The 14,988-nt window shown below is 46.5% G+C and overlaps 1 protein-coding gene across 1 annotated transcript in view; it reads right to left on the bottom strand.

Moving 5' to 3' along the window:
- RIBC2 (RIB43A domain with coiled-coils 2) overlaps nt 1–14,988 on the bottom strand; it is an 87,447-nt gene that overhangs the window by 33,491 nt on the left and 38,968 nt on the right. The gene's annotated exons all lie outside the window — the stretch shown is intronic.

The raw sequence follows: 14,988 nt of genomic DNA on the forward strand, positions 1-14,988 counted from the left end.
TCAAGTGGAGTTGCTGAGCAGTGTGTCCTGGAGCCAGTCCTGATTAATATTTTCATTGATGACTTGCAGGATGGATTTGAGTACATGTTTAGTCAAGTTTGTAGATGACACCAAGTTGGATTGGGTAGTAGACGCTTAAGAGACTGGAATTAGAATTGAAAATGCTCTTGGATAGATCCATTATCTCAGACCTTGGAGAAATGATCTAAGATAAATAAGATAAAATTCAGTCAGGGCAAGTGTGAAAGCATTCCATTTAGGACAGAATAATGAACTGCATGAATAGAAACTTGGTAATGACTGGTTAGGTGACAGTACCACAGAAGAGGAGCTCCTGGTTATAATGGACTACAAGCTGAATTCAGGTCAACAGCGTAGAGTATTACAAAAAAGCCACCAACCATCCTGGAATATATTAACAGGCATATTGTATATTATCGGGGAGTGCGCGTTAAGTCACTACCATCTCCCCGCGTCAGGACCGCTCAGTTTTTCGCCAAGGAGTGGCTCACCTGCCGTTGGATGTTTTGCACGTGCTTGCCTTGCCTGCCACGACTTTGATGATGATACCGATTGATTCAGATGGTCCGGTGCATGTCGTCCGAATATGAGACTCCTGAGCTTCTCGCAGGTCCTGCGTTAATGAGGGCTCCACCACCCCTACACCCTCACCCATTCCACCAGATGGTGACCACCTATCTGGGCCGGTCACTTCGTCGGATATCCCTCAAAATGTCCATAAGAGAAATGCAAAGGTTAACCTAAAAGGTTACAGCTAGGGATTCACGAGAGTGGGGAAGCTGCTTCGATCCTCAGCAGACATCCCTCTATATTCCCCTGTATGCCGTGGGGTTGGAACCCTTTTCTTAACTCTCAATGAGCTCTTCAGCCCTTACTAGGGCCTCCCGAGGCCACTCAGCCCCTAATTACAGGAGCGAAGGTTTCACCGTCAGTGATTGCCCCTATATTACAGCTTATACGGTACCCGGCTCCTGCCGGGTCCCAGCCGCTCCCGGAGGTGTCAAACAGTCCGCGGCCTCTCTGGACCGGCTGCCCAGGCTCCGAACCCGCCTGGGGCTTACCCTTACCCCAGAAGGTCCTGCCACGTCTCAGAACGGCTCGCATCTGCTCGAGGGTGGTCTCGCTGGTCTTGGCTCCTCCGCTGCCTTCTTCCGGTTCCGCCGCCGCGCTTGCCGGCGCCGGCAGCTCCTTTATGCTGGCCCTGGCCAGACCAGTTCCTCCCTCCTCCATGCACCTGGAAAAAGCGAGTTCCCACCCAGCGTTTTGGGCCGGTGTGTGCGGGATTAGTGTGATTGCGTCGGGGCGGGGAGCCTCAGAGCCCGTCGTGTCCTTCTCTCCCTCACATATCCCACCCCTCAAGACGCTACTAGGCATTCCTCTTTCCTGTTTTAGTCCCTCCGGCTCATCTAACTTGGCGCTAGGGTTCTCCTCGTCGCACCTTGACAGAAATCGGCCACAGTGTTCGATTTTCCCGGTCTGTACGCCACGCAAAATCGGAAGGGTTGGAGAGGCAGGTCCCACCTCATTATGTGGGCATTATCAGTCTTGGCTGTATTCAGCCATCTCAAAGGGGCATGGTCAGTTATCAGCTTGAACTCATGTCCTAAGAGGTAGTACCTAAAGTACTCTACCCCCCACCAGATAGCTAAACACTCCCTCTCTATAGTGGAGTACCTTCTTTCATGGTCATTGAGCTTCCAGCTGGAGTATGCTATGGGCCGCTCCACTCCGCCCACCTCCTGGGCTAGCACCGCTCCGAGCACAAAGGCTGAGGCATCTGTCTGTAAAGTGAAAGGCAGGGCAAAATTGGGAGTATGGAGGATTACCCTTACACCAGAAGGTCCTGCCACGTCTCAGAACGGCTTTTAGATGTTGCTCCCACATCTCCATATATATCACGATATTCTGCTCCCTTTGCTCTCCTTGTCCCTCTTTGCATTTCTATCTTGCACCTTCATACCTTTGTCACGACAGAGATCCCCTTGGGCCATGTCAAACTGCTCAGCCACCTGTAGGGCCTCCTGCGATGATGTAGGGCAGTGGCACCTCACCCACTTCTGTGTGTCCTCATCGAGGTCTGTTAGGAATTGCTCTAAGAGGATTTGATCACATATGTCCTCCTTCGATACTGCCTCTGGTCTGAGCCACTTATTCATCAGGTCCCCGAGGCTCTGCCATAATATACAAGGGGCCCTTGCCTCTCTTGGTTTCCTCCCTCGGAAGGCTTGGCGATGCCTCTCAGGCGTTATGTCCAGCCTCCGCAATATCTCTGCCTTGACCTTGTCATAGTCCTGGGCGTCCACCCTGGTCATCGCTTGGTATGCCGCCTAGGCCTGACTAATTAACAGTACCCCTAGATGGCCCGCCCATTTTCCTTTCTCTATGCCTGCCACTATGGCCGCCCTTTCAAAGGTTTCCAGAAAGGCCTGTGGGTCATCATCTTTAGACATTTTAGGCATCCTGAAGTCCCACGGGCCCCTCTGCGCCCACACATGATGCTGGAGCAAATGCTCCTGTATGCTTGTTTGTCTCATGGCTTGTTGCTGCTGTTGCTGCAGCACTTGGGCCATCAGGTTCATTGCTTGTTGCAATGACTCGGTCCCCGTTAGTCCAGGCTGGTGCTCCATCTGGACCCTTCAGCACTGCTGGGGAAGCCGCTGTTGAATTCCTGGCCAATGCACCAGTGTCGGGGAGTGCGCGTTAAGTCACTACTGTCACCCCACGTCAGGACCGCTCACTTGTCGCCAAGGAGTGGCTCACCTGCTGTTGGACGTTTTACACGCGCTTGCCTCGCCTGCATAATTTTCTAACTAGGAAGGCGATCATTTCACCAGAGGGTGTTGCTTAGGGAGCTTGTGCAAGCTCATTGAAAGCTAGATGAGAACTCAGCTTGTACAGTTTTTAGACTGTGATGATCCTGCCTTGAGCAGGAGGCTGGACCAACTGACTGCCTGATGTCCTTCCTAATGTTCTATGCCTCTGGGACAGGGGCGGGCAAAATACAACCTCTAGGCAATTTCTTCTGGCCTGCAGGTGCCCACCAACTAATTTTACCACGCCCAGCCCATATGCCTCACTTCCACCTTCATGCGTGGGAGGGCCCTGGCCCAGCCAGCATGTAAAGCTTCCAGGCAGGGCCACTGATGTCACTGCGGTAGCCACTGGGGGACCTGCTCAGCTTCCCCAGCATCGAGCAGCTCCTCCTCCTGTCCCTGCTGCAGCCCACACTCCACCAGGGTAGGGAAGTGGCAGGAGGGAAGGGGGGACCACATCTGGATGGGAACTTGGGGCATGGGGCTGGGGGCTGGCAGAAGCCCAGGGCCCATGCCCAGGGAGGCAGATGGAGCATGGAACTAGGGTGGGCAGGATGTGGGTGTGTGGTGTTTCTGGGGTATGAGGGAGAGTGGGGGGAGTGTGGGGACCCCCCACATGTGCCCCCATGGCTTACAACCCTCACCACTGGTGCCAGCAGCAACAGGTGGTGGGCTGTTAGGATACGCATGGCTCACACAGACACTGCCTCCCAGTGGTGCATGGCTCCAGCCAGTTACGGGAGCTACACTTGACAGCAAGGAGAGGAGGTAAGCCGACCTGCCTCTATCATGTGGAGCTTCCCGTGACTCATGTGCAACTCCTGATACTCATGTGCCATCAGAGGGAAGCCCCGTGTGATGGAGTTGGCAGCTTGGACCCACTCTTTGGTGCTACATGTAGCTGCCTGGACTCCACTGGGAAGAAAGGGGTGGAGGGGCTTCCCACCACATCTGGTGGAGTCCAAGGAGCTGCATGTGGTGGTAGGGAGCACAGAAGGCAGCCGTCTCCATCACGTGGAGTTTCTCCCCAGTGGTGCATGAGTGCCATGAGCTGCACATGAGCCCTGCACAATAGAGGCAGGCTGGCTTGGCTCTGCTCCTTACTGCCATGGGCAGCTCCCAGAACTAGCTGGAGCTGCACACTGCCAGGTGGCAGTGCCTACACAGGCCATGATCACCTCAAGGGCCCACTGCCTTTCCTTAACTATGCCAAACAAATTTGACCACTACAGATCTCATTTGAGGGCCCGAAAGAGTTTTATTTTAACTAGTTTTTTTATCAAGCATTGTTAGAGTTACTAACTTCGTCTTGACATTCACTTTAAAAAGACATTAGCAACCAAATATTTAATCCCCTCTAAAAAACAATAAAAAATACCAAAGTACAGACTCATATATGCTAACAATACCCATACTGCAATTGAATGCATATGAAAATAAATAGAGAAGGCAGGTCTCCTACAACTTTGTATGTTCACTTGACATTCTGGAACATAAAGTGATTGCTTAACAGTAATACCACTCTTATTACTACAGTAACCAATCATGTAAAAAAGAACTAGAAATGACAGTTATTTGCCATGCTAGCAACCTTGCAGTTACCTATCAATCTTCAGTTTCATTCCAATATGTAAAATTAAAGTGCTCCAAGTCCAGCTTTTGTATCATCTATGGAAAAGGAAGTCGTACCGAGCTTATTGAAGCATAGCTAAAAAGGGCATATACTTTTTCCCCTCAGTCCTCAAGTGTACTGACTGGGAAAGTTCAGTAATATCAGGTCATATGCCCTCTGCTGGTTTTATTTGTCAGAAATGCAAAGCATGTATTTCTTTTGCAGAAGTGATGTTTCTAACAGGGATAAGCTGTCCTATTTATGAACTTTTTGAACTCCTGATTCCAATTAATGTGTTCCCTCTTTCTTCCTGATGTATCTCCTCATAACCAACATTATTTGCAGCTCCATAGCATATTCCTAAATAAATAAATAAAATCAAGTAATGGACTTACCCTTTCATTTTGAAGTGTGACAAGATGCTCCTTTCATGGCCTAAGGGGATATAGAATACATTTTTTATCATTGTGCATAAACTACATTTATACATCAAGAATAGATTTTTATCAGTACATTGAGGAAGGGAAGAAAAACAGTGAAAAACTGTACTTTGCTAAAACTGCTCTTTTCTTCTTTGCAAAAGACAGTTAAACATTTGTAACACATAATTTAGTAACCTAGAACCTGAAAGGTAACCTGGAAATGCCTGTGCAAGAGGGCCCGAATCCCTACATAAGTTTTTCTCTTACGCATCTGAAACATCTTATTATCTACATAATACCTCCTTAGTGTAAATATCAGTGAGTGGATGGAGATTTAAATCAACATACCCTCATCTGTGTCCTGGACATATTAATTAAACTAATGCAGCATGGGTTATGTCTTGCTGGCTACAAGAGCAGTAATAACAGATTTAACTGTCTGGGAGATATGTTGCATCCTTATACAATTCTTGGGTCATTGCATCTTTGTCACCCATTGACAGGTGTATCCTAGTCATAATCTGTCCCTTAGTGAATTCTGTCCTTTTCTTCCCTTACATTTGAATGGATTTTGTATTTCATAAAAAAATACAAAAATTTGCCTGAGTGCTACTCCTGTCAGTCTGGGGAGTGCTACCCTTGGTTGCTTTCACTCTGGGTCACTGCTATCACTTTACGAAGTGCCACCTGCTGTCTGTCACTGCCTACGATTGCCATCACCTCTGTCACTTCAAGGAGTGGTGCTCAGGATTACCACTGCCAATACTTTAAGTAGCACTGGGGTTGGCACTAGCTGGAGTCACTGCTAAGATGCACTGCTTGCTGCTGCTTCTTTAGGAAAAGCCACTCAATACTTCTGTTGATGATGGCTGAAAGCATTCATCAACATACTTCTGTTAATGTGTTAATAAACTATTCACTTTGTTGTCCCCATTGTCTTTGATTTATAGCTTTTGACCCCTGCCTGGTCACCAAGCCATACTCTAATTTTTTTCTGCTGCATAGTCTGACATCTGAAATAAACCTAAGAGGGCAAGCAGATTTCACAGTGTCTAGGAATTCTTTTGGTGCAAACTTTCTTGCAAACACAGTAGTATCGTGAGTATCAATGAGACAACTCCACTTCAGTCTAAAGTCTATCAATGAAACTTTAGACTATATTCTACAGTAGCACTTGTTCTGTACCATGTCACCAGATTGCAGAGGTGGGATGAAGGAAAATGCTGTCTGCAGGCCCCTCTAGATATTCAGGTAAAGATGTGACTGGATCTGATGTTGGATCCACACAGTTGTGCCTCTGCCACACTACATATACATGGCGGGAAGCACGATCGTGGGATCCAACATCAGATCCTATCATGATCCTGGACTCCCCCTGCATTGGCTCCTGCTACATGGAAGACTCGTCAGCTGAACAAGACTCCCATCTGCAGCAGTGGCCTGTCTGCTGACGAGACTCCTAGATGCTGCAGCCCATGGGACTAGTGAACGTCCATGGCTGGGAGCCCTGTCACCTGAGGGGACTCCTAGCTGAAGGGGCATAGCTGTGCTACACATGCGAATTAAAGCTGAATAGAAACAAGCTATGAAAGATTTTCCAGCTCTAACTTTGTAGCTGGGTGGACATTTTTATGGCATGATAGTTAATTTGCATGTGTAGCAGTCTAAATTAACTGCTCAATTAATCTGGTAATTGCATGTAGAGAGGGCCTGACAGACTCTTCATTAGTCTAATGCAGGGGTATTCAACCCCCAGCCTGTGGGCCAGATTTGGTCCATAAAGCACCCCATGGTCCAAAAATTTGGTAGCAGGGGAAAGGTAGTAGTGTTAACGTCCAGTCCCTTGCTACCAGATTTCTGGATCCATAGGAAGTGCTTGTGGGGCTGGGGTAGCACAGAGCCCAATCCAGGTGTATGGGGCTGAGGCAGCATGGGGCCCAATCCAAGCACACAGGGCCAGGTGGAGGCAGTGCAGGGACTAATCTGGGCCTGCAGGGCTGGGCAGAGATAATGCAGGGCCTAATCCTGGTACAGAGGCCCAGGCAGAGGAAGTGTGAGACCTGATCCTGGCATGCAGGGCCAGGAGGAGGAGGCAGTATACCACTTGATGTGGGCCCACAGGGCCGGGTGGAGGAAGTGCAGGATCCAGTCCAGATGCACTGGGCCCAACCCTTGCGCACAGGGCCTAATCTAGCCTACAGACCATGCATCCAGCTCATGCAGCCAAAAGGTTGAGCACCACTGGTATAATATATAAAGCCTATTTATTTACTTGTACTTTGCTCTGGGTACCAGGCTTTAGATCATAGAGGATACTGTTTAGATATGTAGGTTAAAGATCCAAATTCAAAAGAAGTTAGAGTTATATTCTAGTAGGTAATTCTTTTATATTTCATACACACAATTCCAATTATCTGTTTTGCTGGATTACCACTGAAAGGTTTCAGGGACTCATACATTTAACCTGTTGATATTATTCAGGAATCAGATTCTTTTTGATTATCATAGAATCATAGAAAGTGAAGGGTGGAAGGGACCTCAGGAAGTCACATCTAATCCAACTGTCTGCTCAATGCAGGACCCTTCCTAACTATATCATCCCAGCCAAGGCTGTCTAAGCTAGGTCTTAAAAACCTCTAAGGATGGAGATACCACAACCATTCTGGGTAAGCTGTTCCAGTGCTTTACTACTCTCCTTGTGAAAAAGATTGTTCTAATATCTAACCTAAATTTCCCTTGCTGCAACTTGATTAACATTTTTTTTAAATGATTACATACACTATTTTTTGGTAATGAAAAAGAAATCACAGCTAAATGTCATTTTCAATAAAATTAAGTATTCTGGGACTTTGAGCTAGAAAAATAGTTATATAGCTCTCTCTCAAGACAGAACATTTCTTTTTCTTACTGAACAGACCTGGACATTAAATTTGGTGCCTATGTGGTTAGGTCCAGTTCCATTATGAATGTCTGATTTGCTCTGAAACACAAAAGTGGCCAAAAGCAATGCAAAAGACTCTCAGCACCAAATGTCTTCAAGATCCGAAGGTCTGTAAGCAGTTCCAACAGTGTCTCCATGAAAAGCTCTATGTTCTGTCCACAAACGAAGGCAACACTGAGAAATTCTGGAAGGGGTTTAAAACTGCCATCCATATGGTCTGTGTTAAATCCTTTGGCTACACCACCTTTTGACACCAAGACTGGTTCAATGAGAGCAATGCAGAGATCCAAGCCTTCCTCGACTGAAAGAGAGGCACCTCATCTCAGCAGAGGAAGGAGATGAGTCAGCTCCTCAAAGCTGAAGCTAAAAGGAGAATCCAGGAAATTAAAAAAAAAAGTGGTGGCAAGATAAAGCCAAGATCCAGCTCTATGCTGACACATATGACATGCATAGCTTTTTCCAGGCAATGAATGCTATCTCTACTGCCCTATTTCGTACAGTTGTATTTCCCTGTGATCGCAGGATAGCTTGATGCCCCTCAAAGACAATGAATCTATCCAAGCTAGATGAAAGAGCGCTTTGATGCATTCCTGAACCATGACTCAACTGTTGCAAACACCACCATCCAGTCCATCCCCTAACACCCTGAAAGAGGATCCCTTGCCAATCCTTCTATCCTAGAACACCATCAGGAAAACAAAGAACACCACAGCTACTGGACTGGATGGCATACCTACTGAAATCTACAAGGCTGGTGGCAAGGGACTGGTTTTGGGGCTTCACAAATTTACTCTTTCAATTTGGAACAATGAAGAGATCCCTGGGAACCTGAGGAATGCCAACATGGATGGCTTGCAGATATTAAAAAAACAAAACAAAAAATGCTTTACCAGAGGCAGCAGCACATTAGTTCAACCCAGCTCTGTAGTGTCTGTATAGATCACGTGCTCCAGTGGGGCTTTTTGGCACTTTAATCTAAAAATGACTCGATCAGCTATTAAATAAAAGCACTAAAAAGCCTCATTAAAGCACCCAATCTATACAGATGTCAGGTGAGCCTGGTCCAACTAATGTGCTGCCTCTTCTGGGCATGTGCTGTGCTTGGCACAAGAGTGTGCTGAGTTTAAGGTGCTGCTTTAACTTCTGCAAGGAGCCATGGTGATTGTCTTCAAGGAAGGAGGTAAGTCCACATATGGGAACTACTGAAATATTGCCCTTCTTTCCACAGCAGGGAAAATTCTTTCCCACACCTGCCCGAATCATCTTCTACCTCTTGCTGAGGAAGTCCTGTTTCATACATTCCATGAGGAAATTGATCTTTGTTACCCACCAGATTCAAGAAAAGCGTTGGGAACAACATCAGGACCTGTACATGGCCTTCACTGACCTCACTGAGGCCTTTGAATCCAATCACAAAGCCCTGTGGAAAGTATTGGTCAGATTTAGATATTCTGAAAAGTACATCAAGGTCCTGAGGCTTCTCCACAACTACATGACTGTGACCATGCCATGTAGAAGACTGCAGACACATCCACTTGTTATATGAACTGGGGTCAAGGAAGAATGTGTCATCACCCCAACTCTGTTCTCCATTTTTTTTGAGTCATCCTGGTCCTCATTAAAGAATGCCTTCCTTCAGGCATTGACACTGAACATCTAACAGATGGAGGGTTCTTCAACCTTTGAAGATCAAAGTACTCAAGAACAGCCATCCTTGACTTTCAATATACTGATGAGCGCAACCATCCTTACACACACCAAGGAAAACTTCCAGACTCTGCTGGCTCTCTTCAGAGAAGCCTACCAAAATTTGGGCCTCTCGCAACATTACGAAAACTGAAGTGCTCTAGCAGTTTGCCCTGGGCCATGAACATGACCCCTTCTCCTCAAATTACCATTAAGGGAGCGTTTTTCAACTGATGGGTCACAACCCAAAAGTGGGTCAACAAGAATATATGAAAGGGTCATGAAAAAACTTCAAAAATGAATCAAACTTTAAAAATGGATTCTCCTTTAAAGAGGAAAATGTGGGAAACCATGGTTTTCCCTTGCAGACTAGTGGAGTTCCAACCTGCAAGGGGTTGTTTGAGGCCCTGCATGCCCCATACACCTACCCCCCACCCCACACACTGGGGGACTGGGGGCAGTGAGTCAGGAGTGAGGGGAACTGGGTAGAGACTGGCAATTGATGTTTACAAATGGCTCCTGGTACAAAAAAAGGTTGAGAACAACTGCATTAAGCGAAAGACTCTAGAGGTAGTAAAGCATTTCCCCTACCTTGGTAGTCACCTCTCTCCCAGAGTAAACACTGATGAGGAAAGCCAGCACAGGCCTGGTGTGCACAAGTGCCTTCTTTGGGAAATTGTTTTGGCATGTTTTTATTCATTGAAATCTCCAGACAGGCTATCATCCCCACTTTCTTCTGTGGAAATGAAACGTAGGTGACTTACCATTGTCATCAAGAGCCTGGAAAAGTATCACCAATGCCTCCAGAAAATCCTCCACATCAAATGGGAAGATCACAGCATAAATGTGTTGAAGCCAATGTTACCGGCACTGAGTCAGTGATTCTGAGTACCAACTTTGTTAGATCAGACATTGTGTGAGAATAACTTGACTCCCAAAAGAACTGCTCTAACTCTCAGCTTATTTATGGCCTGAGACCTTGCAGTGGCCAAAGGAAATGTTACAAGGACACATTGAAGGCATGTGTCAAGAAAATGGATACTGAAATCAAGAGTTGGGAGTCATCCAATGGTGCCGCAATCTCAATTAAGCAGCAGTCCATTTTGAGGTAAAGTGTCTTGGCCTCAAAAGCAGAGAAGAGAGAGTAGAGGAAGGAGGAGAGGAATCCCAGCCTGCCACCTACTCTCCACTGTGGAAAGACCACAACTTCTGTGGATGGCTCAAAGATTGGACTCTTAAGTTACCTCAAGACCCATCAATGCGACCATTCTCAAATTGATGAATTGCCAACACTGCCAACAATGTGGTTAGGCTTTCAATATTAGGGCTGTGTGAAGCTTTGGGTGCTGATTTGGTTCAGAGGAGATTGGGCCCAATTTGGCAGCTAAATTTCCAAATCCAAATCACATCAGGAGACCAATAAAAAGGTCTGAATTGATTTGAAGCTCTCCTAATCAATTCAGAAAAGATTCAGAGATTTAGGTAGTTCCTGCTCGCTGCCGCAGGAAGTCAAGCAGGGGAGGGGACCATAGGGTAGCCCCTGCCAGGCCCCATCCCCTGCCTGCCTCCTCAGCCCCCCTGAGTGCCCCCCAACCCCCACCCGATTTCCCAGCCCCATCAATAGCTGCCCCGTCCAGCCCCAGCATCCCGGCTCTTTAAAAAAAAATGAAATAAAAAGTTCTGCACTCACTGGCTTCTGCAGAAGCCATCAGGGCTTCTGGGGACTCATGGTAGAGCCCCTATGCAGCACGGGGCAGTGGGGACCACCCCTCCCCACCCCCCCAGGCCTGGCAGGAACTGGTGAGTGCAGGACTTTTATTTATTTATTTTTTAAGAGCTGGGATGCTGGAGCCAGGCAGGGCAGCCATTGATAGGGGTGGGAGAGTGGGTGGGGGTTAGGGCCTCTTTGATTCAGAGATTCTGCTGAATTGATCCAAGACATGGATTCAAATCACCAGATCGAAGCACTGTCCCCCAAATCAGCCAAATCTGAAGTGAATACTAGCCACTTCACACAGGCCTACTCAATATGGCTTTAGAAAGCCTTGCAACTGTTTCATGGTTTGTGAAGTGCATTCTGTAAGTCATGCTTTGGCTGTCTTGTCAGTTTCCTGGCCACTGTCTTTATCTCCTTTTATTTCTAGAGTCCAGAAAGATATCCTAGATCTAGAAAGAACATATCTGTATGCTGTGACAGCACATTTTGAACACCTTAATAATGACATTTACACCATTTTTTGTTTTATTTTCACACAAACTATACATATTGAAGGTCTTATGAACAAATATAGGGAAAAAGATATCCCTGGCAGAAGTAGGGGAAGAAATCCTGGCTCCACTGGAGGCAGTTGCAAAATTCTCATGAACGTTAATAGAGTCAGGCTTTGCCCACTGAAAATATGTTTTTACATAGAGTTGGATCTTATTCTTAATGTAGATCATTAAACCTGTGGCCTTCTAAATTGATATAAATATCCCACTCATATTTGACTGTCAGTGAGCTCAAATCCTTTGATTCTAGAAGGTTCATAACAGAAGAAAACACTTCTTCTAAAGTATAGCCTTAATCTAATCCTCCAGCACTAAACTGGCTGGCTTTGACAAAACCATCTGTCATACTTGCCAGTAAAGCTTTGATTACATCAAAGATTTTAGATCACTGCAGGTGAGCTGTATTACTGGCTGCCCTTCTGGAATACTATTGATTTTCTATAACTGGGAAGACAGCCCCACCAACTAAGATTTCTCTAAATTCTCTGATGGAAAATCATCACCAAAAGTTTAATAAAAGTACAAAATTGATAAACGTATGTCTTTATTATCTGAACTATGAACAGCTTGGGTATAACTAGTTCACATAGAAGTCTTCATTTTTTAACACTTATTTTAGGCACTGTCATGAAACTCAGTATCATATTAGATATACCAAATGCTGCTCTTGAGTATATTTAAAGAAGGTACATCTAGAACCATGCTAATCTTTTCATCTTTCAATATGATTGTATAATGACATAATCAGATTAGCCCTTGTAATATTACAACAGAACTACTTAATAAGCAAGCCTTATCCATCTGTTGGAAGGAAAAGGAGGAAGGAGCTGCTTGGAGCCAACCATAAAAATTTTATGCTGTGCTAAATGAAACGGCATGATTTTTACTATGATATCTTGTGACCGGTGTTTACTTTTTGTGGTTTCTTCTACAGACTGGATTTTTGTGGTTTCTTCTGTGAAGAATTAGGATTGTTAATAATAAAGTTTACAGACCCAGAGTCCATTATAATTTTGACCAAGTAAAGCCTTATTTTGTGTTTTTGACCATATAAGAGAAATAATACAACACCCCCATGTCCAGCAAACACTTATACACATGCATAATTTTTCACTTATGTATTCGCATAAGTAATATCTAATTCACACAATGTATTTGCATAAGTAATTTCAGGATTAGGGTCAATGCTCAGTAGCATACCAGTCAATTTTAATGGCCAGTACATTACTTGTTTACACAAGCCTTTGTGGCTATACTCAAATTGATAAGATATAGGTACACAAATCTAAGCAATGCTCATCATTAGGCCTGTGCAAAACAGCTACTATTTGCTTTGGATTCGGTCAATTCAGTGATTCACTCTCCCAGCCCTGGCAATGGCTGCCCCACCCGCACCAGCTCCTGGCACTTAAAAAAAACCAACCAAAAAACAAAAAATCCCCAACTCACTGGGTGCTGCCTGGCAGGGAGGCAATCCCTGCTGTCCCGCACTGCATGGGGGACTCTGCATGAGCCCCCCAACCCCTGCCTGCTCCCCTAGCCCCCACCATGTCTGCCCTGCCCATCCCAGCTCCGGAGCTTTAAGAAAAAAACCCCCAAAAAACCCTGGGCTTACTGGCTCCTGCCTGGTGGGGGGTGATCCCCACTGTCCCCCGCTGCCTTGTGCTGTGTGGGGGGCTCTGCACAAGCCCCCAAAGCCCCAAGGGCGCTGCAGGATCCAGTGAGTCTGGAGGCTTGTTTTTCTTAAAAGGCTGGAGCTGGGACAGGCAGGGCAACCATGGTGGGGCTGAAAGAAAAGAGGGGGTTAGGGGGGCTCATGGCAGAGCCCCCCCATGCAGCGTGGTGCAGTGGGAATAGTCCCCCCCACTGGGCAGCACCCATTAAGTGGGCACTTTTTTTTAAAGGGCCAAGGGAACTGCAGTGGGCAGGGCAGCCATGGTGGGGCTGGGGGAGCAGGCAGGGGATGGGGCCTGACAGGGGTTTCCTCATGGTCTCTTCCCCCCTCTTCCAGCCTCCCCTCCCCTCCCCACTACTTACCAGCTCCAAGTCCAACTCCAGCTCCCTGGAATGCCTGAATCATCAAAGCTCTCCGAATTTTTTCCAAATCGATTCAGAAAGCTTCAATTCGATTTGGACCTTTTTACTGTCCCCTGATTTGATTCAGTTTTGGAGATTTGGCCACCGAATCTCCTCCAAATCGACTCAGCAGCCAAAGCTTCACACAGCCCTACTCATCACAGCTGCTGAGAGATGGGGAGAGTAAAAAGAGCATAGGGTGAGTCACTCCAAATCTTTTTGTGGTACAGAAGGATTCTATTGTTTTCTCCCATCGTACTGTAACTCAGTCAATTGCTTATCCTGTCATTTCTCTTTCAGCTGCAGTATTTTGATAACTTTAGAGGGAATACTAATGAAATCAGTTTTCACCACACTGAATTTTTTTGAATTAGGGTAAGAAGATATGGGTCTTTTTTCTATTAGAAATCTAAAGCTGTTGAGTTCCAGTGAAAGTGACTAACATCAAATTAGTAAGGATCAAACTGTTTGTGCAATGCAATTCTACCCAATCTTTCTAGTGCAAGTTCTAGAATAGGGCTGTCCAACTTCTGAACAGCCAGAGGCTGCACGTAGCAAGAGCCACAGACCTGGGGCCACCCTCCCTCCTGAGCAATACATACAGCCCAGCAATCCCTTTGGTGCATGGGCAGCCATCCCTTCCCAGCCACATGTGCCATCCAGGCTTTATACCTTCCCACTTAGGTAGCCTGGATCCCCCCTACGGCATGTGCAGCACCCCTGTCTGCCTCCTGGCTCAGCATGCTGCACAGGCAGCCTGGCCCCCTTCACATTGTGCCAGGGTGAGAACCAAAAGATGGGGGAAGGAAAAGGGAGCCCAAAGACCCTAGCCACTGCCCTGACAGCCACCAGACAGGGGCCAGCTGTGGCAGAGCAGTGGCCAGATGGGGTCCTGCTGGTTCCGTGTTAACTTATCACAGGCTGCATGCAGTCTGTGGAGCACCAGTTGGATAGCCCTGTTCTAAAAGAAAAGGAAGTGAGCTCATCTGCAGATCATCTGTTGAATAAATGCAAATTATCTGTGAAAGTCCTACAAAAATATTTAAGGCCTGACATGCAAAGCAGTCAAAAGAGAGCTATCAGCTGCTAAGGAAACTTATGCAGTGGACAAGCATTTTGTTTGTGTTGGAAGGCATACCCTATTCC

This window comes from Crocodylus porosus, unplaced genomic scaffold, assembly GCF_001723895.1.
Source record: "Crocodylus porosus isolate Cpor-Errol unplaced genomic scaffold, CroPor_comp1, whole genome shotgun sequence".
Classification (NCBI taxonomy): Eukaryota; Metazoa; Chordata; order Crocodylia; family Crocodylidae; genus Crocodylus; species Crocodylus porosus.